Below are 25,735 nucleotides of genomic sequence, written 5' to 3'. Positions count from 1 at the left end.
TCTAAAAATAAAAGGGCCTGGACAGATGTTCTACAGACTAAGAGACCACAGGTGCCAACCCAGAATACTATACCCAGAAAAACTTCCAATTACCATAGATGGAGAAAATAAGACACTCCATGATAAAACCAAATTTAAGAAATGTCTATCTACAAATCCAGTCCTACAGAAAGCACTAGAAGGAAAACCCCAACCTAACTAACTTGGGTGTAGGTTAACTACACCCAAGAAAACACAAGGAATACATCATCTGTGACCAGCATATTAATAGGGGAAACCAGGAAACACACACACACACATGACAACAACAAAATAACAGGAATGACCAAGCACTGCCCATGGACCTCTCACCATCAATGGCCTCAATTCTCCAATAAAAAGACAGCCTAACAGAATGGATGCTAAAAACACATCCATCTTTCGGCTGCATCCCAGAAACACACCTCAACTCAGCTGAAATCAGTAAAATAGAAACAGAACAGTACAAAGAAGGAATAAACAGCTGGTTCTTTGACAAAATAAACAAGATACACAAACCCTATCCAAACAAACTAAAAGGCAAAGAGATAATATTCAAATTAACAAAATCAGAGATAAAAATGGGGACAAAATAGTAGACACTAAATAAATCCAGAGAATCATAAAAACCCCATACTCCACCAAATTATAAAATTTAAAAGAAATGGGTAATTTTCTCAATATATATCACTTGTCAAAGTTAAATCAAGATCAGATAAGCAATTTGAATAGATCTATAATCTCTAGTGAAGTAGAGACAGTAATTAAATGGCTGCCAAAAAAAAAAAAAAAAAAAGGCAAAGCAAAGCCCAGGGCCAGTTAATTTTAGCACAGAATTCTAAGAGTTAATGCCAATACTTCTCAAATTATTCCACAAAATAGAAACCGCAGGAACATCTTCTAATTCATTTTATAAGGCCAGAGTTATATGATACCCAAACCACATAAAGACCCAACAAATAAAGAGAATTACAAATCGTTTCCTTATGAAAACAGATGCAAAAAATTCTCAATAAAATACTTGCAAACCAAATCGAAACACAACAAAAAGATCCTCACTTACTTTCTAGGACACTAGGAATTGCAGACCTTCCGATCTTCTTTCTCTACCTCATTCATGGGAACTGTACCCACCTTTGCAGTCAGATCTGACATGGCCGCTTCCCAGCACCCAGTATCCCGATGTTTTATGGGACCTTTGGAACGTTCTACCAGAGATCCGATGGATGGAAGGAGACACGGATTTTCAAGCTCTGTCTGTGTTCATTTCCCTTGCCTGTTACTCTTTCCTTCGTCTCTCATTTCCTCTCTTGCCTCTTCTCTCTCTTGCTTCGCTTGTCCGCCCGCCCCTCTCAAGCCTCTACTCCAACACGGACTTTCACTCTTTCACCCCTTCACTTTTTCACTCTTCCATTTCCCCCTCCCCCAACAAACCTCTTACACTAACTCTGTCGCATGTGGCGCGTTTGCTTAGTGGCAGGGCCCACGGAAAGGTAACCATGCCGGGCCCCTACCCACCTGCTCCACCCCCGTCTCTTCCACCTGAAATGAATCTTTGTCGTTTGCTGACGGCCTTGCCTTCCACTTAATACCAACAATTGGGTCTCTGGCGGAGTTATATGTTTCTGACCATTCCCTTCTATCTGAGGATTTCTTTCTCAAGTGCAGGCCTCTCCTCGCCTTCTGGGTTTTCTTGAAGTCCTGGTAACAGGGGGCTGTGTCTCTCTCTGCTTCAGAGCCCTTGGCGTCTGTTCTTGTGTGACAACATACTGAATAGCTTGTGCCCACTCAATCTGATCCTCCCTGAATCCCTGCCCCCCCTTTCTGGCCCTTCTCTCTCCTCTTCCAATAAACCTCCTATGTGAGCCCTGTTGAATGGTGTGATATCTTCCCATTTTTTAAAATTATAACATCTGTCTCACTGAGAAAACTGCTCTCCCTGCTCCCAGGAGAACTGGCCCCAATGTTGTGGACACATTTTCCCAGCTGACCCTGGGAAAACTGCCCTCCTCTCACCAGCCACAATAATGGGAGAGCTGGCCCGGCCGGTGGACGAGCTGGCCCTGACCCTCACCTAAGGGGAGCAGTCCTGGTGGAGACCTGTGCTGACCAACTCAGCTACTACCCAGGCCTACACCCAGGCTTTGAGTTGGCCCAGCATCTCCCATATTACCTAATGGAGATTGTGAAGGGTCCAGACCTGCAGAACCATAGCCACAGGATCACCATGACTGGGGCAACAGCAAGATATCCTAGAGAAGCTTTGGTGAGGGTCCAGCATTGATGATATACCAGAAATTAGATGCCTTGAACCAGACCAGTGACTCATTGCAATGAACATTTGCAAGTAAAGCTGTTTGGGCAAAAGGATCTACTGCATGACACATTTCAACTCACAAGACTACTATGACAAATGAATCTATGATGGGGAGATGGGAAAGATAGAGCAAAATGTTTTGGTTTGTTTCTTCTTTCTTTCTTTTTAAAATTATTTTTGTTTTATTTTGGAGGGGGAGGCTACAAGAGTGGAGGGCGACATGGAAGGACTGGGAAATGAATGGGTTTGGGGTACATGATGTGAAAATCTCAAAGAACCAATAACAAAATGTTAATATATATAAAAAAAAAGATTCAGCCGGGCGGTCGTGGCTCATGCCTTTAATCCCAGCACTCGGGAGGCAGAGGCAGGTGGATCTCTGTGAGTTCGAGGCCAGCCTGGTCTCCAGAGCGAGTGCCAGGACAGCCTCCAAAGCTACAGAGAAACCCTGCCTTGGAAAACCAAAAAAAAAAAAAAAAAGATTCAGATGCACTGAATCTGATAGAAGAGAAAATGGGGAATAGCTTTGAAGTCATTGTCACAGGAAAAGACTTTCTGAACAGAACACCAATAGCACAAGTTCTAAGATCAACAATTAATAAATGAGACCTCATGAAATGGAAAGGCTTCTGTAAAGGCAAAGGATGCCATCATTCAAAGTGTGAGCCTACAAAATGGGAAAGGGTTTTTACCAACTACAGGACTGATAGAGGGCTAGTATCCAAAAATATATAAAGAACTCAAGAAACTAGATATCAAAAAATGACCAAATTAAAAATGGGGTACAGTGAGGGAGCAGAAAGGTTGAGTCAGGTGTAGATTAGAAGAAAGGATATTCAGTAGGTATGGTTTTAGTTGGGGGGGGTGGTAGGGAGGAAGGGAGGGAGAAGGAAACTGGGATTGTCATGTAATTCAATCTTGTTTGTAATTCAAATAAAAAAAAAGAAAAGAAAAAAAGAGCAGGAACAACTAAGAAGAAATGAACACAATGCAAAACAGAGCACTTTTAGATACTTGTTCCAGTGGGGACAAACATGGGTGACTGCAGATAGGTGTGCGAGCACCTTCTATGTCTCCTTTCTTTTTCCCATTTGTTTTTTTTTATGTCTTTAACTTTCTCTCATTTATCCAATTCTCCTTCCCCATTCTCTCCCTCTTACCTTTTGTCATCCCTCTTCCTTCTCCCCATGATTATCCTTCTCCTCCTCTTCTCTCAACATTGCTTTTGGAGAAATGTTCAGAAGATCCACCCCAGCACACAGCCTCTTTCTACATGCACACCTGCTGCAGCCTCTGTGCCCCTGTGGGGAGGCACCTCTTCTTTCAGCCATTGTTTTCTCTGTTCCTATACCATTTGCACAAAATGCATCTTAGCCATTCCCATTGAGCAGTTGGAAAATTATGTTTCGTGTGCACAGGCCTCGCTGGAGGTCATGCCTTTAAAGCACATTTGTGTTTTCTTGTTCTGTAGCTTTAATATTCTTCATCTTATATGTCTTTAGAAAGAATAAAAATGGGGTACAGATCTAAACAGAGAATTCTCAAAAAAAATTCTCAAAGGGCTAAGAAACACTTAAAGAAATGTTCAACATCCTTAGTCATCGGGGAAATGCAAATCAAAACTAGTTGGAGAGTCCTTCTTACACCTGCCAGAATGGCTAAGATTAATAAACAAGTGACAGCTCATGCTGGAGAAGATGTGGAGTCAGGGGAACACTCCTCCATCGCTGGTGGGAGTACAAACTTGTTCAGCCACTCTGTAAATCAATGTGTCAGTTCCTCAGGAAGATGGAAATCAATCTACCCCAAGATCCAGCCATACCTCTCTTGGGAATACACCCAAAAGATGCTCCATCCTAACCCAAGGACACTTTCTCAACCACATACGTTTCTGCTCTATCACAATAGTCATAAATTGGAAGCATGTATGTCAACTAATAAATAGATCAAGAAAATTTGCAGGTGAATGGATGGAACTAGAAAAAAATCATTCTGAGTAAGGTAACACAATCCCAGAGAGAGAAACAAGGGATGTATTCTCTTTTCTGTGAATTTGTAAATTAGCTATTAAGTCGGTGATAATCAAGCTATAATTCTTAAAATCACAGAGGTTAGGTATAGAATAAGGGACTGTGGAGTTGGGGGCACTGCAGGGAGACATTGTTCTCTCTATGAATGGGAAATAAAATAGATAGTTATGAATGGGTGAGGGACTGAAACAGAATGATCAAGTGGAGAAGGAGAGAGAACACAAGAGAGGAACTACTGAGCTACATCTAATTGAGTTCTTGATCAAACTCATGGGAACCCATAGGAACCACCAAACAACCCAGGCTGATGTCATGACTACAGGCTGCTCTCCATAAATTGGTAGCAAGGCCCAATTATACTGCTGAAGACAACACCTACACAACTCAATGAACATGGAGAGGATGATCTGCGTCTGCATAGAGCCTTCCCTCCTCGATGTTACATGGACTTGCCAGTGAAAGTGAGAGCAAGCAGGCAAAGGGAACAAACTTCTTTTTTCCATGCCCTTTTTACAGGCAGCCAGCAGAAGGTGTGGCCCAGACTAAGGGCAAATCTTTCCACCTCAAAAGATCAGGATTAAATGTGGGTCTTTCCAGCTAACAATCTAAGCAACAGAGGAGAGGCTACCTTAAATGCCCTCCCCTGATAAAGAGATTGATGACTAACTTATATGCCACCCGATAGCCCTCATCCAGCAGCTGCTGGTGGAAGTAGAAGCAGACACCTAAAACTAATCACCTAACTGAATTGAAAGCCCAATTCAGAGAAGGAAGAGTGAAGAGCACAGGGGTCCAGACCAGGCTGGTGAAACCCACAGAAACAGCTGACCTGAACATCGGGGAACTCTTGGTCCCCAGGCTGGGATACCAGAATGGGACTGATCCAGACCCCAGGAACACGGGTCCAGTGAGGAAACCTTGGAAATCTACGAGACTTCCTGTAGTTAGTTCAGTACTTATCCCTAGCATAGGTGTGGACTTTGGGTGCCCATTCCACATAGAGGAATACTCCCTGAGCCAAGACACACGGGGATAGGCCTAGGCCCTATCCCAAAGAATACGATAGACTCTGATGACACCCTATGGAATGCCTCACCATCCAGGGGAAGCAAAAAGGGTATGTGATAGGTAGGGTTTTAGTGGGGGGAAGGGGGGAGTAGGGGAGGACAGGAGGGACAAGGGAACTGGGATTGACATCTTGTTTCTAATTCACATTAAAAAAAATTAACAAAAAAATGTGGGTCTTCCCACCTCAAATGATTTAATTAAGAAAATACTCTTCTCAGGCAAATGTACCCAGCCTCTTGGGTTTTAGTTAACCCCAGATGTAAGTTGATGATCACTGCTCTAGAGGCAGTGGGACATGGAAGAATGGAGCCGATAAATTCGGTGTTAGGGCTAAAGTCTCATGCAATAGCCAACTATATTCAGAGCAGCAGACAATGTATACTCTGAGGGTTAAGGAAGTTCATTTGAGTTTAAGCTGTGTACAATAACAAAGACAAGCCGAGCATAACAAAAACATGTTTTTCCATAAAAGCCCACAAGAACCTTCTGGCTACAAGAACCACTTTTTTCCAGCTCCTAGTCACTTCCTCTGATTTAAAGGCAGAGAAGAGGCCCAGTTTTATGTTACCATCTCCATCCTTCTCTTCTGGTGTCCTTACACTTAAAGGTGTGTGTGGTTTCATTTGCTCACCCAAATATTCCAAGACAGCCTTCCTCTCTGAAAGCCAGCTGAATGGGTCATCTGTGACCTCATTTCTCTGCTATATAACCTGATACTTAAAGTATTTCAAAGATTAAGATGTGGACAGACATCTTTGGGGGACAACCATTTTACCTGGGCTTATAAAATGCAGTTATTGAATTGCTAGCCTTCTGAGCTCTTCACCTACCACATGTATTTTGATAATTTTAAAAGACAATAGTCAATGTATACACTTCACATTTTACATTTCCTCCAAATTAGAAATACCTTGTGTGCTAGCACAAATCCTGAGTTTTCATCAAGCGCTGTGTGGGGAGAAAGCTGTGTTTCACAATGAGAAAGCTTACTTTACACAATAAGTAGATGTGGGCAGTATTAATCATCTTAGAAGTTTCCTTATAGGCACTAAGTGTTTTTCATAAAGAAATTATTATCTCAGGCTGGGGCTGAGTCTTGGTGGTGTCACACATACTCATATATACATGAATGGGACCGTTGTGACCACTCTGGCATCCTTGAATTTATGTAACCCAAAAATATTTACTATGTTAATTTCTAGCTGAGGTCCAGCTAGTTCTTGTGACTATCATTAAAATAACAATCTTTCAAACTTGAAGCAGCTGAATTTTCTTTTGAGTAAATGATGCCTCAAAGAAGTGGTTTAAAGATATCAAGGCTGACATGCCTGGGTGCCCGGCTCTCACTGCAGCAGAGTTCAAAGGATTTTATTTTTTCCTTTTGAAAGTGTTTGTAACTCAGCTTCCAGCTCAATAACAATCCTCCCTTTAAGGGAGAAGAAAATGTGTGTTTTATGATATACTTTTCCGTAATGCCTAAGAAGTTTTCTTCTGCGCTTGCCTGAGTCCTAGGCTTTTACTTTTAAGTCTTTTACACTTTTGTTTTTCACCTGAAGCAGAACAATATTGAGTTTCTAAATAACACTATAGATAATAAAGGACTAAAATTCAATCTTTTCTGAAAAAAATAATAACCAACAGGCATGCTAAAACATTTTCTAAATTCCCAAGAAACAAGTCCTAAGCCAGAAGCATAAATTTCATGGTGTTTGAAATCAATTTTAAAAAAACAAAATCTTAAAGCAGATCAAAGCTATTCTCCTGCTTCAGCCTCCGGAGTACTAGGGTTCAGGTATGCACGGCCATACACAGCTTCAAAGTATGTAAATGTGAAAAATGCTCCTTTTGATCCATCCCTCAAAGCTAGGGAAAGGAAACTTTGCTTTGGTGCATGAAGAAAAGTCTTTTGAAGAGAGGAGAGACAGCTGTGTGCAAAGCCTGGCACAGGCCCATGCCCTTCTGTTTAGAGTCCTTCAGCACACAGCTGTGTTCTAAGACTAGCTGTCCTGGGACAGTGCTATAAGCAGAGTGCATGTCAGGGCTGTGTTATGCTCCTGGTGCAACAAAGAAACAGCAAACTATGTCTGTTGTTAGTGAGTAGAAAAGTCTTTTGTTTGTTTGTTTAAGAGTTCTAGGGGCAGTGAGATGATTCAGCAGGGGATTGCACTTGCCACTATGCCTAAAGACATGAGTTCGATCCCCAAATAATGGAAAGAAAAAAATAGCTCCTGCAAGCTGTCCTCTGACCTCCACTCATGGTGCACACATACACACACACACACACACACACACACACACACACACACACACACACTAAAGAAATATGATATAAATAATAAAACTATTCTAACTTAACCATACGTGGTCATGTGCTTTGTATGTGATTTTAAGCAAGTTTAGTTCCACTAGCATGCTTTTCTCTTTTGATAAAATTCTTATTTACTATGTATATCATATTTTAAATATGTCAGCATTGTAGAATGAAAACACAATCTGCTCTCGGTGGCTTCCAAAATGTAGATGCTGCTGTAAACAGTTACTATGTTGAACATAAGTATCCTGTGAATGGGGACTATACCCAGATGCACCCCTTAGAAAGCACTAGAAAAGCTCCTCAAGGCTGCAGAGCTACTGGACGTTAGGACACTTGTCTAGCATGGGTAAAACCCTGAGTTTGGTCCCCAGAACCACTCAAAGGGAAGGGGAAGGCAAAGAGGTAGAGTTGTTCAGAGAACCAAACTTGACAAACAAGTTGGAAGCTACTATGAGTGTCAGAGTTGGGAAATGCAATCCAATCGACAGGACCTCAGAGATGAGGGTGTGAAAACATGAGACAGAGAGAGAGAGAGAGAGAGAGAGAGAGAGAGAGAGAGAGAGAGAGAGAGAGAGAGAGAGAGAGAGAGAGACTAACTTTGCCCTGTTTTGTCTTCTTGAAAGTACATGAATGGGCCACTAGATGGCATAACCATCATTGAAAAACATTGAAAGACATTGACCCTCTTGAAGTTCTTTAATATGAGTTTTTTACTAGTTTTACTTCTTTTTTACAGCTTTTATAAATGGTCTACATATCTTGTGCTCTCTGTAATCTTCAAACAAAAATCAAAGTTGTATGTGACTTTGTAAGAGATTAATTCTCTATTTTGCTCATCTTCATTTTAAAGATTATCATATAATTCAAATTCATTAGCTTAGACACAGCAAGCATATAACTTCCTATTTAGTAGTATTTTTATGCAATAGAAATATTCCCAGAAATGCATTTGGTGAGAGAGAGAGAGAGAGAGAGAGAGAGAGAGAGAGAGAGAGAGAGGTGTAGGTGCTCATGCCTTACACCTCTTCCTTTAAGTTCTAAACAGATGTTAATTTTCATTTTGAATTTCTCCTTGTGTCAGAGTCTAGGAGGTTAAATATGTTCTCATCTACCAGTTTCTGAATTCTAGCAGAATCTCACCACACCACACACTCGCGTCCTATCCTCAGTAAATGCATCTGGCACTCATCCCAGCATAGCACACCTCTCCCAAAGCCAGAGCTTACTTCTCACACCTCAGCTGCCTATCCTACTTGATCTAACGGAAAATCTTGTGCATAAATCAGACCAGAAATATACATATTAGAAAAAATGAATTCTTTGAGGTATGTTTTAGGGTTTCTATTGCTGTGATGAAACACCATGACCAAAAAGCAAATTGGGGAGGAAAGGGATTATTAGGCTTACACTTCAGTGTTGCTGTTCATCACTGAAGTCAGGACAGGAACTAAAACAGGGCAGGATCCTGGAGGCAGGAGCTGACACAGAAGCCATCAAGGGGAGATGCTTACTGGCTTGCTTGCCACGGTTTGCTCAGCTTATACAACCCAGGATAACCAGCCCAGGTATGGTATCACCCACCATGCACTGGGCCCTCCCACTTTGATCACTAAATGAGGAAACACCTTACAGCTGGATCTGATGGAGGCATTTCCTCAGCTGAGGCTCCTTCCTCTCTGATGACTCTAGCTTCTGTGTCAAGTTGACACACAAAACCAGCCATTACAAGGTATTAATGGGAAGTAAACAGGAACTTTAAACAAGTAGTGTCGTAGTTATTTTTCTTGACACTGTGATAAAAAAGCCTTACTACATCAACTTAAGGAAGAAAAGGTTCATTTAAAATTACAGTCCATCAGGGTGTGGTAGTCAAGGTGACAGGACCTTGAGGCAGCTGGTCACATTGCACCCACAGTCAGGAATTAGAGAATGTGACCACTTATGCTTAGCTCACTTCCTCTTCTTCATTCCGTCCCGGACTCCAGCCCAGGGAATGGTGCCACCCACAGTAGGCACATCTTCCCACATCAATTTACTAAGATAATTCCCCCCACAGAAATGCCTAGTGACCCATCTCCCAGGTCATTCTAGAGTCCGTCATGCTACAACTGAGACTAACCATCACAAGTACATCCTTCATAAATACATATAGGTGAACAATCATTTTTATTTTAATAGAGAATCATTAGAGAAAAAATAAAGTGCAGGGAACCTATAAAATGTTTTTTCAACTATATTCAAACCTATTGTTTTAGAGGCATTCTTATACACAGAAAAAGAGAATATTTATTGGTACTATTATTATGGAGAAGAGATTAGAATGTAAATTTAAAAGCCCAGAAGCCATGGTGGCACTTGACTTTATCCAAAGCAAATAAATATAAATACAAATACTGGGTTGCAAGTTTTATCACAGTGTTGTTTATATAAAGTATGGAGCTTTAAGTTTATAATATTTCATCAGTTTCTGTCACTATAGCCAACTATTTTTTCTTTTTTTTTTTTATTAGTTCAAATTAGGAACAAGCCTGCTTCACGTGTCAATCCCTTCTCCCTCTCCGTCCTCTCCTCCCAACACCCCCCAACCCCCCAGCTAACCCCCACACCATTGCTCCTCTACCCCCCAGGCAGGGTAGGGCCCTCGACGGGGATTCCCCAAGTCCACCAAATCATTCTGGGCCGGGCCATGTGTCCAGGCCTAGAGAGCATTCTTTCACGTGGGATGGGCTCTCAAAGTCCCTTCTTACACCAGGGAAAAATACTGATCCACTACCAGGGGCCCCATAGACTGAGGAGGCCTCCTCATTGACATCCATGTTCTGGGGTCTGGACCAGTCCCAGACAGCATCTGGGATCCTGTTCTGGCCTCCCAGACAGCATCTGGGGTCCATGTGCTCCCCCTTGTTCAGGCCAGCTGCTTCTGTGGGATTCAACAGCCTGTTCTGGACCCCTTTGATCTTCATTCCTCCCTCTCTGCAACTGGGTTCCTGAGTTCGGTTCAGTGTTTAGCTGTGGGTGTCTGCCTCTACTTCCATCAGCCACTTGATGAGGGCTCTAGGATGGCATAAAAAGTAGTCATCAGTCTCATTATAGGGGAAGGGTATTTAGGGTAGCCTTTCCACCATTGCCTAGATTGTCAGTTGGTGTCATCCTTGTAAATCTCTGGAAATCTCCCTAATGCCAGATCTCTCCTCTGACCTATAATGGCTCCCTCTGATATGGTATCTCTCATCCTGCTCTCCTCTATTCTTCCCCAAACTCAACCTTGCTGCTCCTCCATTTCCTCCTCTCCCCTCCTCTTCTCCTCTCATTCTGCCAGCTCCCTCTCCCCTACCCTCATGCTCCCAGTTAGGTCAGGAGATCCAGGCCCTTCCCATTCTCCGGGGTCCATGCATTTTTCTCTTAGAGTCCTTCTTGTTTCCTAGTTTCTTTGGTGAAAAGGATTGTAGGCTGGTAATCCTTTGCTCTATGTCTAAAATTCATATATAAGTGAGTACATACCATGTTTGTCTTTTTGTGACTGAGTTACCTCCCTCAGGATGGTTTCTTCTAGTTCCATCCATTTGCCTGTGAATTTCAAGATTCCACTGCTTTTTTTCTGCTGAATAGTACTCCATTGTATAAATGGGCCACATTTTCTCTATCCATTCTTCAGTTGAGGGGCATCTAAGTTGCTTCCAGGTTCTGGCTATTACAAACAGTGCTGCTATGAACATGGTTGAGCATGGTCCTTGTTGTATGAACATGCATTATTTGGGTATATGTCCAAGAGAGGAATTGCTGAAGGTCCAGCACGAAAGTGGCTCTGCCATAATGCTGCCTGCTGAAGCTGTGAAGACTATGAACTTCTTCTTCATACTTTTAACTATCCAATGAAGAAAATCCCTTCCAGCCATGCCCCACTGCTTGGCTTTTAGTTGATTCCAGAAGCAGTCAAGTTGACAACCAAGATTAGCCATCACAGCCACCATCTTTCTTCAGCCTATGGAGACTACACCAACACCTAATCCTCCATGCCAACACCCACTCTTTTAATTCAAGAAAGCCTATGCCAGGTATTAGTAAATTACTAGAATATGAGTAAGAACAGGAGAGATGATATGAAGAAAAATAGATTAAAAATAATGTGGGTTGGGGCTGGAGTGATAGCTGAAGAATTAAGATTTATTTATTGTTTGTTTGTTCATTTTGTTTTGCTTTGTTTTAAGACAGGGTTTCTCTGTGGCTTTTGAGGCTGTACTGGAACTAGCTCTGGTAGACCAAGCTGATCTCGAACTCACAGAGATCCACCTGCCTCTGCCTCCCGAGTGCTGGGATTCAAGGCATGAGCCACCACTGCCCATTGAATTAAGATCTCTTACTGCTCCTGCAAAGGACCCAAGTTTGATTCCTAGCATCACTGACAACAGTCTATAATTCCAGTGCCAGGGAACCACATGCTCTCTTCTGGCCACAGTTGATACCTAATACACTGCACATACCCACATAGAGACTCACACATACACATAAATAAATACATATTTAAAATAACCCAACTTTGTCTGTTGGGCTGGGGCTTATGTCCCTTTCAAATGAGTACTACTCAACTAGCAGTTGTGATTGGTGATTCTTTGTGGTCTGAACCTTGCATAACACATATACATACGAAGTGATGCCCCCATGAATCAAAATTCATTCAATTGAGTTACTTACTCAAAGACTTAATCTATTATGGACTGAACTTCAAATACCCTGAGAGAACACAGAATGAAAGATGAATATGCTTTAAAAGTAATCAAGACAGTTGTAGAAAAATATGCTACCTTCTTACCAAGGAAGAAAAGAGAAAAATGCAGGAGCCAGGAGCTGGCCATGGTGACACTCTGTTGTAAGCCCAGCACCTAAGAGAATGAGATAGAAAAGTTAGAAGCCAGCCTGGCCCACCATACAGTGAAGCTAGTATGAAATGTGGCATGCATTGAATGTCAACAGTATCTTCAGCCTTCTGGGAAATCCAAGAAAAACAAAATGGTCAGAGTTGTCACACGGTTATCATCTAATAAAAGAAAACGTACTCATCCTCACTCCAAATATAAAATTAAGCCTGCCTCTGAGCTTTAACTAAAATGCATTAAGCAAGCTTTAATTTCAAAAGAAGAAATTTAACAATATGTGCTATCTTTGAGGACAGTTTTCTATAAATGAGATAGTATGTATCTAGACATTTTTATATTGGTTATATAACAAAGAGTTGGCATAAAGTAAGTCACAATTCTGTAATTATGTCTATGTCACAAGCCAACTGCTAAAGTGCTGAAGGATTATTAGAATAATAGTTCTTTAGGAAAATCATTATTTAACATTTTTATTAGAATAGTATTCTTGGATGCTAATTGTGTCAGCCATGTTTTTACACAGAAATAAAACAAAATCTCTTTAGAAGTCAAAGTGTCCCAGTTATTGAAAAGATCACAACCGTTTTGTTTTCCAAGCTTATGGAAGACAAAGTTGCTGAGCTACTGTAAAAACTGTGAAGTTTAACTTAGCACCTATTCAAATCCTCAGATTCTCCACAAAACATGGGAGCTCAGCATCCCCTTCCTGAAGGTGCAAATGGCAGGAATTACCAGATGTCTGGCTGCCGTAAAACAGCAATGTGGTTGTGCAGAACACTTGATTCTTAAGCAACACGCTATCTTGATAGTCCTCCAAAGATCATTTAGAATAAAAGAGCCACCCAAATAAGTAAGTGTGTTAAACTGTTAACTGGAATTGTTCAACATTGTCCATCTGGGTGCTGAAGAAAACTGCCTGAGGGATAAATTTATTCTTTCAATAGTTGACAGTTAGCCATTCCTTCTGTTAGCAATTAGCCAAGCAGGTTCAGTCATTCATTCATACAACTCCCAGTAGACTCTGACAATAATCCATACTTCCAGGCAGGATAGAAGATGCGGAGCTGCCATTTTTTTTTTCTACAATCACCAAATGTGTGCTAGTTGCTGAAGCTGAAGTGGGGACACAAAGTACTAAGAATTGATGCTGCTCTGAATGAGAAAAGTTCTTTTCTACCCATTAGATTCTTATTGTGTTGAAGCTTCACAGAGCTTCAACGGTTTGCATTTGAAAGCAAATAGTAAACTAATAAATGCTACAAAGAAGATTAAATTGCTCTCATTTCTTTTTCTATGATTAAGTGGACAGAAGGTAGCTATGGGTCAGGAGAACAGCTAGCATGTGCTAAACCCAAACTGTTCTTCATTAAATGTGATAAAAACAAGGTATAGAAAAAGCAGAACTCTACAGTTTCCTAAGAACAAAGGCGTGTGCCTCCATGAGGGCTACCCATTGAACTTGCGGATTATGTGAGGTGAAGGTAGGGAGCTATCGATTTATTTTAAGTTCATTTTGAAGAGCAATGATCTGGAATTCATCTTTTCTAGGGGCTGGAGAGCTGGCTCCGCAGTTAAAAGGCTTGCTCTTCTTGCAGAGGACTGGAGTAGTTCCGTCCCCAGACTTCCTATTAACCAGGCAGCTCACACCTGCTTGTAACTTCAGGTCCAAAGGACTGGACACTTTTGGCTTCCACTGTCACTGCACAGATGCCATATGCTCATGCCTACGTATAAATAAAAATAATTTTTAGTCATCTATTTTAGAAGGCTTGTGGCCACCACAGAGAACACGAGATTGTATTCCATCTAACACCATTAAATAAATCAATGTATGGAAAGAGCAGAACGGCTGCAGCCAGGGTAGAGAGGCATCACATTCATACCATGGCAGTGAAGCACAGGGGTGAGCATTTAAAGAGGACTGCTTTAAAAGCAGGGCGGGGCGGGGCGGGGAGGTAGAGGGGCTCTTTGAAGCTGTAGTCCTCCTTCCTCACAAAGACACCAGACAACATTCAGAAAGAGCCAGGCACACCTGGTGTGGTGGTCTGTCTTCAACCCCAGCACTTAGGAGGCAAATACACGAAGATATCTGTGAGTTAGAGGCCAGCCTGGTCTACATAGCAAGCTCCGGGACATGTAGAAGGACTATGTAGAAGAAAGAAAGAAAAAGCAAAGCAAAAACTATCCCGACCACAATACCTCCGTGAGGACTGTAGCGACAGAACAGAAGCTAGAGTGTTCAGTCTTTGCCAAAGCAAGAATCAGTGAACGAGCTATTAGATCCAGTCAATCATGTCTCTGCCCCAGGCAGCATGGCAGGGCAGCTGGAGAACACACCAGGACCTGCTCTCTTCTCAGGAAGGAGAGTGAAGAGGGTCTAGGGTTCAGTGCCGATTTTGGCCCAACACCCACGGAGGGTACTAGGCTGACTCCAAAGTTAAAAAGCCACTGGAAACTGAGCCTGATGTGGTAGATAGCACAGTCCTTTAAATCCCAGCACTGGGGAGGCAGAGATCTCTCAGGTGGATCTCTGTGAGTTTGAAGACAGCCAGGTCTACACAGAAAGATTCTAGGCCAGCCAAAGTTCCATGGTGAGATCTTGTCCCAATACAAAACAAAAATCCGAGGTGAACCGAGAGCATAATACCAGAACTAAAGTTCTACAAGAAGACACCAGGGAATGCAAGCTATCAGAGAAGGTTTGAAGGGTCCAATGATTTAACAAATGAAAAGATAAAAAAAAAATCACCGATGGTCAGGGAAAAATGGAAATCCTTGTGGCTATTATCAACAAGGAAGGAAAGGAGGGAAAGAGGGGTTAGGGAGGGGGAGAATTGATTAAGAACAAAACAAGTTTTGGCAAGGTGAAGAGGCATTGGTCCACTTATTTAGTGTTGCTAACAACACAATCTATGCACCCTGTTTGGAATTTTCTTTATGGATGATCCTCAAAACTTTCAAAAAAATTATATGGTTCATCAGCCCTACCTCCCTCTGGAAAAGGGAAAGTATTTATTTAATAGGCATAAAATTTAAAGATTGGAAGGTTAAAATATTCTGGAGATCTGTTTCATAAAAAAAAAAAAAAGATACGGGAATTGTCATTATCAGGCTGGAGAGATGGCTCAGTGGTTAAGAGCACTGACTGTTCTTCAAGAGGACACTGGTTCAATTCCCAGTACCCACATGGCAGCTTACAACTGTCTATAATTCTAATTCCAGGGGATCTGATACCTTCACCCCAATGCACATAAAATAAAGGTAAAACAAATTATTTTTTTAAAGTTCACATTATTAGGTGGTTACGCTAAAACAAAAAATTAAGGATGTAAATGTCCACCAAGCAGATGGGGGGAAAATGTCTATGCATACACTGGAATATTGTTCAGACTCAAAAAATAGGGAATTCTGTGACATCATGGATGACCCTGAAAGGCATATGTTACATAAAATAATCCAGACACAAGAGCAAATATGAAGGCAAATACTCAATATGAGGAATATTGAAAATTCAAACTCACAGAAAGAGAGGCTAGAATGTTTATTGCCTGGGGCTAGGACATACAAAGATTAGGGAGATGTTAGTCAAAGGACACAAAATGTCAGCAAAACAAAAAGAAAAAGTTCAAGGGCTTTATTGTAGATCCCATAGACTAAAGTTACCATGTTGAGAACTGCCAGGTATTGTGGCCACAAAAAAGAAGTGTAAGTATATTAGGTAATGCATAAAGTGGGCCAAGTCTCTGTCTCTGTCTATCTATCTATCTCTGTCTCTGTCTCCCCCTACAACTTGTGGATCAATGCAAACTCTCTGCTACTGCTCCAGAGCCATGCCAGCCGGCCTTGGGCCATGCTCCTGACGATGATGTTTGTAGACTAACCTCTGAATCCTTCCTTTAGAAGGTTGCCTTGGTTATGATGTCTCTTCACAGCAATAGAACATGAACTATGATAGCAGTCTCTGATGGAGGGCAGCCTTTACACAGTAAATATCCAAGATGAGATATCCTTCTCTACACACTATCAACATTCTCACTTAGGCCAGAAGGCTTTGCCTTTCCTCTGCGCCCCACAGGGATTGGATGGAGCACTGCCAATTTCCCATGGCTCTGAGGCTTTGTTCCTTGACATGACCAGATCATCAACACACATCCACTCAGGATGTCACACACTCGGGACTTCCTCTACTCCCGGCATTTCTATATACAGACTGCATTTCATATCTCACTGGTGTGTGCTATTTCGGAGGACTTCATTACCCACAAAATCTTAAACAAGGGAATACTGATTTGTGTACAAAAGATACTTCTTCCCAACACCTACAAAATATGTGTATGTGTGTGTCTTATGTACATGAGCATGAGGATGTACACTCCTCTGTGTGGCTATGTAAGCGGCGGCCACACGATGTTGGCAGCCCTCCTTGGTCACTGTCCACCTAATGCCTTGAGAGAGGATCTCCCACTGAAATAGAAGCTTGCCATTTTTGATAGGCTGGCTGGCAGCTGGTCAGTTCTCAGCATCCACCCATCTCTGCCTCCCTCTGCTGGGCACAGAACCAGTATATACACCCATGCCTGGCTCTTTACCTGAGTTCTAAGGATTCAAACTCAGGTCCCCATGCTTGCATACCATGTGTTTACAACCAGTGAGCCATCTCCTTGGCCTAACCACAAATCTTTGCAGACTTCTTTTCTCAGTTTCTGCCTCCAAGTGTGATATTCCATAGCTTCAGAAAATCCTTCTATCGTGTACCTCACCCTTCACTGCTGGTGATGGTCAAGGGTCAGAGCTCAACAGTGTTTCTCTGAAGAAGTAAGATTTTTAAATTAAGTGCAACTTCCAGAATCCTGTATTGGTCCCTCTTTAAACCTAAAATCAAATTCTGTAAAAATGACATTTCTATTTTTAATTGAAGTCTCCTCTACTTTCCATGCTCAGCTTGAGAAACAAATTTGGTGTACAATTTTAAAATCAATCCAACTGGCCACAAAATCTGCCTGATCTTCCTGCTGTAAACTCGGAGGGGTTTTTTATTAGTAAGAAAACCTGTCTGGCTGGCTCTTTCTTTGAGATGAGTTGTCAGTCTCCTAGAAAATGTCTAAGTCTCATATGCAAATAGATTTCTGGCAGACACCCTATCATTCTGCCAGATCTACCCAAGAGACACAGGCCACATGAGAATAGACAGGTTAGATGCAAGCTGCTCCTTCCAACTTACATTTGACTAATACACTAATGCCTTCCTGGAAAATCTTAGACTATCCTCAGTCAGAGGGTGACTGAACCAACATGCAACAAGATTTACATTTAATTTTCCTAGTCTCTAAACATCATTTGATGCCTTGAAGCTGAGATAAACTAGACTCATGCAAACTCACAAGTCTAAAATACAGTTTATGAATAATTACTGTATAGCTACTGGAATGACCAAAACAAAACATGATGATACCACATGCTGGTGATACCTTGGAGAAGCTGTGTCTGTCTAGAAAGTAATGTTGGCAGTGTCTTTGTTTCACTTCTGTAACTGTGATAAAATATCCTAATGAAATGCAGCTTAGAAAGGGTTTTATATTTTTCTCACAACTGCAGGTCACAGTTCATCCTTTGGGGGTAATCTGAGACAAGAGGATCTTAGAACAACTGTTTACATTATATCCACACTCAAAAGCAGAGAGAATGAATGCCTGCGGACTTATTAGCACTCGGCTTGTTCACTACATTTCTACAGTCCAGAAGTCCCTGCTAGGTAATGGTGCCAACCACAGTGGGCAGGGTCTTACCACATGCATTAATAAGACATCCCTCTCCACACATGTCCTAGAGACAAACCTGTAAAACAATCCAATCTAGACAATCCTTCACTCAGACTTTTCTTTCCAGGTGATTCTAGACTATGTCAAGTTGGCAATAAGTGAGAAGGGATGGGAGGCCATTCCAATGGACACAGGAACTGGATTGATTCCATCATCTGTCTCCAGACTCTGTGTAAAAGAAGGCGTCTGGGAAGAATTGAAACTTTTGAAAGAAAATTGACTTTTGAAAGAAGATTATGAGCAGTAAGAAGAAGGACTAGGATATGCATAAGAAAATAAATGAAAGAATATTAAAGGTACTCACAGAAAACAAAGGCCTGTGCCAGAGAGAAGTCTCATGATTCTTTCCCTGTTGACAGTTTCTGCCAATCCACACTAGCCCACTCTGCTGGACCAGTGCAGAGCAGGGGAGAAATATCTCAGGACCAGATGTGTGATCCCTGGAGTGAAGACTCAAGAGCACCAGAACCACATGAAAAGTGTCCTTGAGGCAAGAGTCTGACTTGAGGTTTTCCTGATGGCAGGCCAGGAGCAGGGCATCTAGAGCACAAAGGTGCCCTTCCATAAAGGACACAGCAGGAATCCCATGGGCATGGCTAAGAGAAGCATTGGCCAAAAATATAAACTGTCTCAAGGAGAAGATGGCACTCACAAGAGCAGAGAGGTGTGAATCTTGTCAGTAACTTCGGGGTGAAGGTGGGCCCAGAGGGAGACTGGAGGGTATCTAAATAGCAACAGTGTGACTGCAGAGACAATACATCCAGGGGCAAGGCCAGGCAGCTGTATACAAGGAAGACATGCCCTATTTTTCTCATCACTGACCCTCAAAGTGTTCTTAGAAAAGCCCAGTTCAGCCAAGTGGAGCAATGAGCAGAATAAATAACAGAATGCAAAAGGGCCAATGTGAGCTGCCCCATTTTCCTACAAACTTTCCAAATTTGAGTCAAATACAACTCACGTTAGAATTAGGTAGAAGATGGGCAATTTGATTCAGGCTGAATGAGGTTTTTAAACCTGAAAATGTTTCACTAAGACCTGAAAATGATCAGAGTGAAGGGATTTGCCCAAGCCATCATCAGAAAAAAAGGAAGAAAGAAAGAAAGAAAGAAAGGAAGAAAGATAGATAGATGATGGGGCCCACAGGCAGATCTGAAGGGAAAACTCAAGCTGGGCCCTTGCAATGAAGCAGAGGTCCTTGAAGTTTTCCCCGGATCCCTGGAGCAGTGTCTTGTTTATGCATCATCCACTGCTTCCCTGCATGGCCTAGTCCCATGTGTTCTGAGGGATTGATGTCTCTTCAAGAGTTTTCTTGTTTCAGAATGGTTCAGTGAGGCCTGTGTTGCAGTGTTACAATCTAGCTGTTCCCTTGTCACCAATTAGTCCAGTCTTCTTCAGCTTTTCACCAGATCACACTGGTCTGGTGCCAGACAATGCTGCACAAATGGGAAATGTAGCTATCTTATCTGGAGTGGGGGCAGTTCTGTTTATAATACCAAGATCATAGAGTGGACATAATACTTCAAGTTTCAGTAACACTTGAATTATTACCTATTAATTCTCTCTGGAAACTTCCTTTATGAAATAGCCCTTTGCATTGACCAGAATAGAAACTGGTCGTCAGAGCCCAGTAGATCCAAGAAAGTCAGTTTGCTGAATTCTTCTTTAAACCAGCCTGTTTTAATGAGCAAGCTCTTCAAAGATGAGTCGCTGCAAGAGTGATGTCACAAGTTACTAGGAAACCAGGACCCTTCCAGAGTTTGTTTCAGTGAGTAACAGAGGAAATACTTGGCAGTTTATTTCAAGATGACAGACATTGTTTCCTGAATCGGGGCCCTATCAAGTCCTATTTGTAGCCTCTACTTGCCTCTTCTGGCAGACCTGCTCACATTCAAATGGCATCGGAACTCTCACTCTCCCACTTAAGCTGCAAACACTCTTGCTTAGTCAGCTTTCTGATTAATTCCTTGAAAAAATAAAAGTAAAAACAGAAAATCAGTTTAAGGAGGAAATAGTTTTGACTCATGGCTACAGCTTAGATCACAAATGTCCCTTTGCAGTTAGATTCAAAAGCCCACTGCACGATGTCTTCGCTTCCTTCCTGTGGTTGTGATAAAATACTCTGAAAAAGGAAACTTAAGGAAGGAAGGTTATTTATCTCACAGTTCCGGCTTACAACCCATCATTGTGGGGAACATCAAGGCAGCAGGAACTTAAAGCTGGTGGTTATGTGGCATCCATAGTCAAAAGCATGTTAGTTCTTAGTTCCCTCTCTTAGTTCCCTCTCTCCACGCTTATACAGTTCAGAGACCCCCTGCCCAGGAAACAGTTGGCACCCACAGTGGGAAGACCTTCAGCTGAACATAAAGGCAATTCCCTTTATGTTCAGACATGCCTATTGCTGAAGACACCATACACTTCAGACAGTCAGTGTTCAGAAGCCCCTGAGAAGGAACCCACCTGATGGCCTTCTTCCTGAGGACTGACTAGCTTTCATGATACCAGAAGGTGCCATGCAAGCTTCCAAAGGAGAAAGCAACCAACAGTCCTACCCACTATGGGTACCTATGAACCTCAGCAATGTGGAAGATGGCACAGTAACACTAACAGTGTAGTAGTGGCATGCATATCTTGGCAGTAACCAACAGCTTTCTAATTGGACTTAAGACACACTCAGCAAGTAACCTGTTCTCCTACTGGCCATAAGACTCTCTATCACTTGTCTTACAGTGCATACATGACTTTCTGAATTTTTGAATGACTTTCTGGTCACAACATCAGCAGAAGCTTGGTGTCAAAAAACTCACTCTTGAGGTGGAGTGTTAAAACATATGTACGTATACATCATGCATATACATAATATTCATATATGCACGTAATAATTAATGAAATCTTGGCAACAAATTTGGAAGAGAGCAAGGAGAAGTAAACGGAAGGTTTAGGAGAGAGGAAAGGGAAGAGGAAAATGTAATTATCTTAAAAAAAATTTCAACCAGGCAGTGGTGGCACACACCTTTAAGTCCAGCACTAGGGAGGCAGAGGCAGGCAGATCTCTGTGAGTTCAAGACCAGCCAGGTCTACAAAGTGAGTTCAAAGACGGCCAAAGCTGTTACACAGAAAAACCCTGTCTCCAAAACCTAGATATATATTCATTCACCAGTTTAGTAAAATATATATATATATATATATATATATATATATATATATATATATATATTCTAAGAGTAAGATAAAATATGAAAGAGAAAAAATAGATGTGTAATTATACATGGACAGCATGTTTGTTGTGACAATGACCAAAAGAGCTCACATCATCCTACCAGCTGCTCTTCTTGGCTGCTTCAGTGCTTTGCTAATTTAAACAGCACTGGAGCCTCTGAGAAGTGGACTCCTTACTTTTCACAGTGATCTGTAGTGCTGGGCTGTTTCTAACCTGAATACGTCCAAAGAAAAGATCTTTCGTTTGCAGTTCCTTTGTAAAGAAGAGGTTTCATTGTCTCAGGGAAGGCATTGTGTAGGTCTTGTGATTTCAGCACCGTCTCAAGCTTCCACCTAGTCCAAGTCAGAAGCAGCCCCCAACTTCAAGTATTCAAAAGGTCTTCATTTGCCATTCACCTCCTAGACATAGAGCATCATTTAGTGAAGAATGGTGCTCCATACACTAAGAGAAGTCCCTGGACTGGATGGACCTTGATTTCTATATAAGCTGTACCCCGTGGAATTAGACTAGATTAATGTTTCTCTGTCTTCTGCTCTTAATGTGTAAAAATGAACTGGGGGAGAAATTGTGCAAGCACTTTAATACTAACAAGAATCTTCAGTAAAAAACTCAGAGGTCTAGCATGTCCTTCTAAGTTACTTCTAGGATAAAGCCTCATTTTTATTGTCTTTGAGATCTTTAGAATTAAATGTAACTCATAAAGAACTGGTAATAATAGACATCTTGCTTTTACTTTCACTTTTTAAATGGCCTTGATATATAACCCAGGCTGACCTTGAAGTCAAGAGTCTGCTGCATTAGGCATATACTCTACCACTGTGCTACACCCCTCACTCAAAGTTAAGGTTTAATATTAAGAATCCAAGTTAGGTCTTCTGGAATGCAATTACTTATTTGCCATTTGATGGCACCATGCTTTTCTGTTTTTATAACTACTTTAAAGCTTCTGCAGTTAGACCCAAGCCTATCGCCATGCACAAAACTTAAGTCAAAATTGATCAAAGATCTCAAAATAAATCCAGCTACCCTGAACCTATTAGCAGACAAAGTGGGAAATACCCTTGAATTAATTGGTACAGGAGACTGCTTCCTAAGCCTTACTCCAGTAGCACAGACACTGAGGTCAACAATTAATAAATAGGACTTTCTGAAACTGAGAAGTTTCTGTAAGGCAAAGGAGACAGTCAGCAAGAAAAAAACGGCAGCCCACAGACTGAGAAAAGGTATTCACCAACCCCACATCTGATAGAGGGCTGATCTCCAAAATATACAAAGAACTCAAGAAGCTAGTCTCCAAAACACCAAACAATCCAATTAAAAAGTGGGGTACAGAACTAAATAGACAATTCTCAATAGAGGAATCTAAAATGGCTGAAAGACACATAAGAAAGTGTTCAACATCCTTAGCCATCAGGGAAATGCAAATCAAAACAACTCTGAGATACCATCTTACTCCTGTAAGAATGGCCAAAATCAAAAACACTGATGACAGTTCATGCTGGAGAGGATGTGGAGAAAGGGGAACACTTCTCCACTGCTGGTGGTGAAAGACCCCCCCCCCCGGGCCGTAGCCTTTCTACTCTGGTCGGCAGCTGGCGGGGCGCGCGAATACATCCTTCTCTCCTTAGCACTCTCCCCGACCTTTTGATCTCTGCAGCTGCTGGCCCTCACTCCCCGCCCCACGCAAGGCCAACCCCCGCCAGATCTCTCCGTCCCAAGGCCAGCCATCTGGACCGGCAGAAGATAAGGCCATTTCGCCTGGCTATTAAACCTTGAGAAAATGCTGATTTGATGCTTTTCGCTTCTGTACTGTGCCTGTTTTCCCTTATAAAAAGGACCCTCCTTCCGGGGCTCGGGGCTTGGCAAAACAGAAGCTAAGCCCCGGATATCCGTGTTATTAATAAACCCTCTTGTTCTTGCATCCAAAGTTCGTGGTTTCGCTGATTCCTGGGTGTGGGTCTCCTTCTACGAAAGTACCTCTTCTGAGGTCTTTCAGTGGGAGTGCCAACTTGTACAGCCACTTTGGAAATAATGGTGACTCCTCAAGAAAATGGGAATCAGTCTACCACAAAATCCAGCAATTCCACTCTTAGGCATATACCCAAACGAAGCACATTCATACAACAAGGACATCTGTTCAACGTTGTTCATAGAAGCACTATTTGTAATAGCCAAAAACTGGAAGCAGCCTAGATGCCCCTCAACTGAAGAATGGATAGAGAAAATGTGATACATTTACACAATGGAGTACTGCTCAGCAGAAAAAAACAATGGAATCTTGAAATTTGCAGGAAAATGGATGGAACTGGAAGAAACCATTCTAAGCGAGGTAACTCAATCGCAAAAAGACAAACATGGTATGTACTCACTCATATGTGGATTTTAGACATAGAGTAAAGGATTAGCAGCCTACAATCCACACTGCTAAAGAAGATAATAAACAAGGAGGACCCTAAGAGAGACATACATGGTCCCCTGGTGAAGGGGAAAGGGTCAAGGTCTGCTGAGCAAATTGGGAGCATGGGAAGAGGAGGGAGGGAGCTAGGAGAATGAGAAGGGGAGAAGAGGAGGGATGCAGAGGACATGAGGGAGCACAAAGGTTGAGTCAGGGCATGGATAGATGATAACAAGTAGAGATATCATAATAGAGGGAGACATTTTTGGCTTACAGAGAAGTCAGGCACTAGGGAAATGTCTGGAGATCTACAAAAATGACACCAGCTAACAATCTAAGCAACAGAGGAGAGGCTACCTTAAATGCCCTCCCCTGATAATGAGATTGATGACTAACTTGTATGCCATCCTATAGCCTTCATCCAGCAGCTGGTGGAAGTAGAAGCAGACACCCACAACTAATCACCGAACTGAATTGAAAGCCAGATTCAGAGAAGGAAGAGTGAAGAGCACAGGGGTCCAGACCAGGCTGGTGAAACCCACAGAAACAGCTGACCTGAACATCGGGTAACTCTTTCTCCCTAGACTGATAGCTGGAATACCAGCATGGACTGATCCAGACCCCAGGAACATGGGTTTCTGTGAGGAAAGCTCGGAAATCTATGGGACCTCCTGTAGAAGTTCAGTACTTATCCCTAGTATAGGTGTGGACTTTGGGATTCCATATACGGGAATACTCCCTGAGCCAATACACACAGGGGTGGGCCTAGGCCCTATCTCAGACACTAATGACAGCCTATGGAAGACCTCACCATCCAGGGGGAGCAGAAAGGATATGTGATATATAGGGCTTTAATTGGGGGTGGTGGTAGGGGAGGACGGAGGACGGGTGGGAGAAGGGAACTGGGATTGTCATGTAAATCAATCCTGTTTCTAATTCAAATAAAAAAAGTTGAAAAAAAAAAGCTTATTTCAGCTTCTCTAACGTGACATATAATGTGATACTACCTTTAAATCTGTTGCAACACCATGATAGTTCTTTTGTTCATTGGTGCATTAAATAAATTATTTCACCCATGATTAAAATTTTTAAAACTTTCAACAGAGAAATGCAAGTTAAAACTAATTGGAGATTCCATTTCGCCTTAGTGTTCTATTGCTGTGAACCATGGCACCAACACCACGGCAACTCTTCCAAAGGAATGCATTTAATTGGAGCTTGCTTATAGTTTCAGAGATTTAGTCCACTGTCATCATGTGAGCATGGCAGCACACAGGCAGACATGGAGCTGGAGAAGTAGAGAAGAGTTCTGCATCTGGATCCAAAAGCAACAGGAAGAGAGAGACTCTGGGACTTGTTTGGGCTTCTGAAACACAAAAGGTCACTCCCAGGGAAACACTTCCTCATACAAGGACACACCTAATCCATCTCAGGTAGTGCCACTCCCTAATGACCTAGCATTTAAATATATAAGCCTATAGGGGTCATTCTTATTCAAACCACCACACTTCTCCCCTGCTCCCCCAGGCAGAATGATTGATGTCAAGTGGGACTCTAGGGGAACTGTTTTACACATTGGGCAGGAAGTTCAGCAATACAGCTGGGGTGGGGTTTTGATCACATAACTGCCCTTGATTTATCCATGGTCTTACAAGCACCTCTCACTTGTGCTGCTATTGGTTG

Source organism: Cricetulus griseus (genome assembly GCF_003668045.3).
Source record: "Cricetulus griseus strain 17A/GY chromosome 1 unlocalized genomic scaffold, alternate assembly CriGri-PICRH-1.0 chr1_1, whole genome shotgun sequence".
Taxonomy (NCBI): domain Eukaryota; kingdom Metazoa; phylum Chordata; class Mammalia; order Rodentia; family Cricetidae; genus Cricetulus; species Cricetulus griseus.
Note: the sequence above shows the minus strand (reverse complement) of the source record.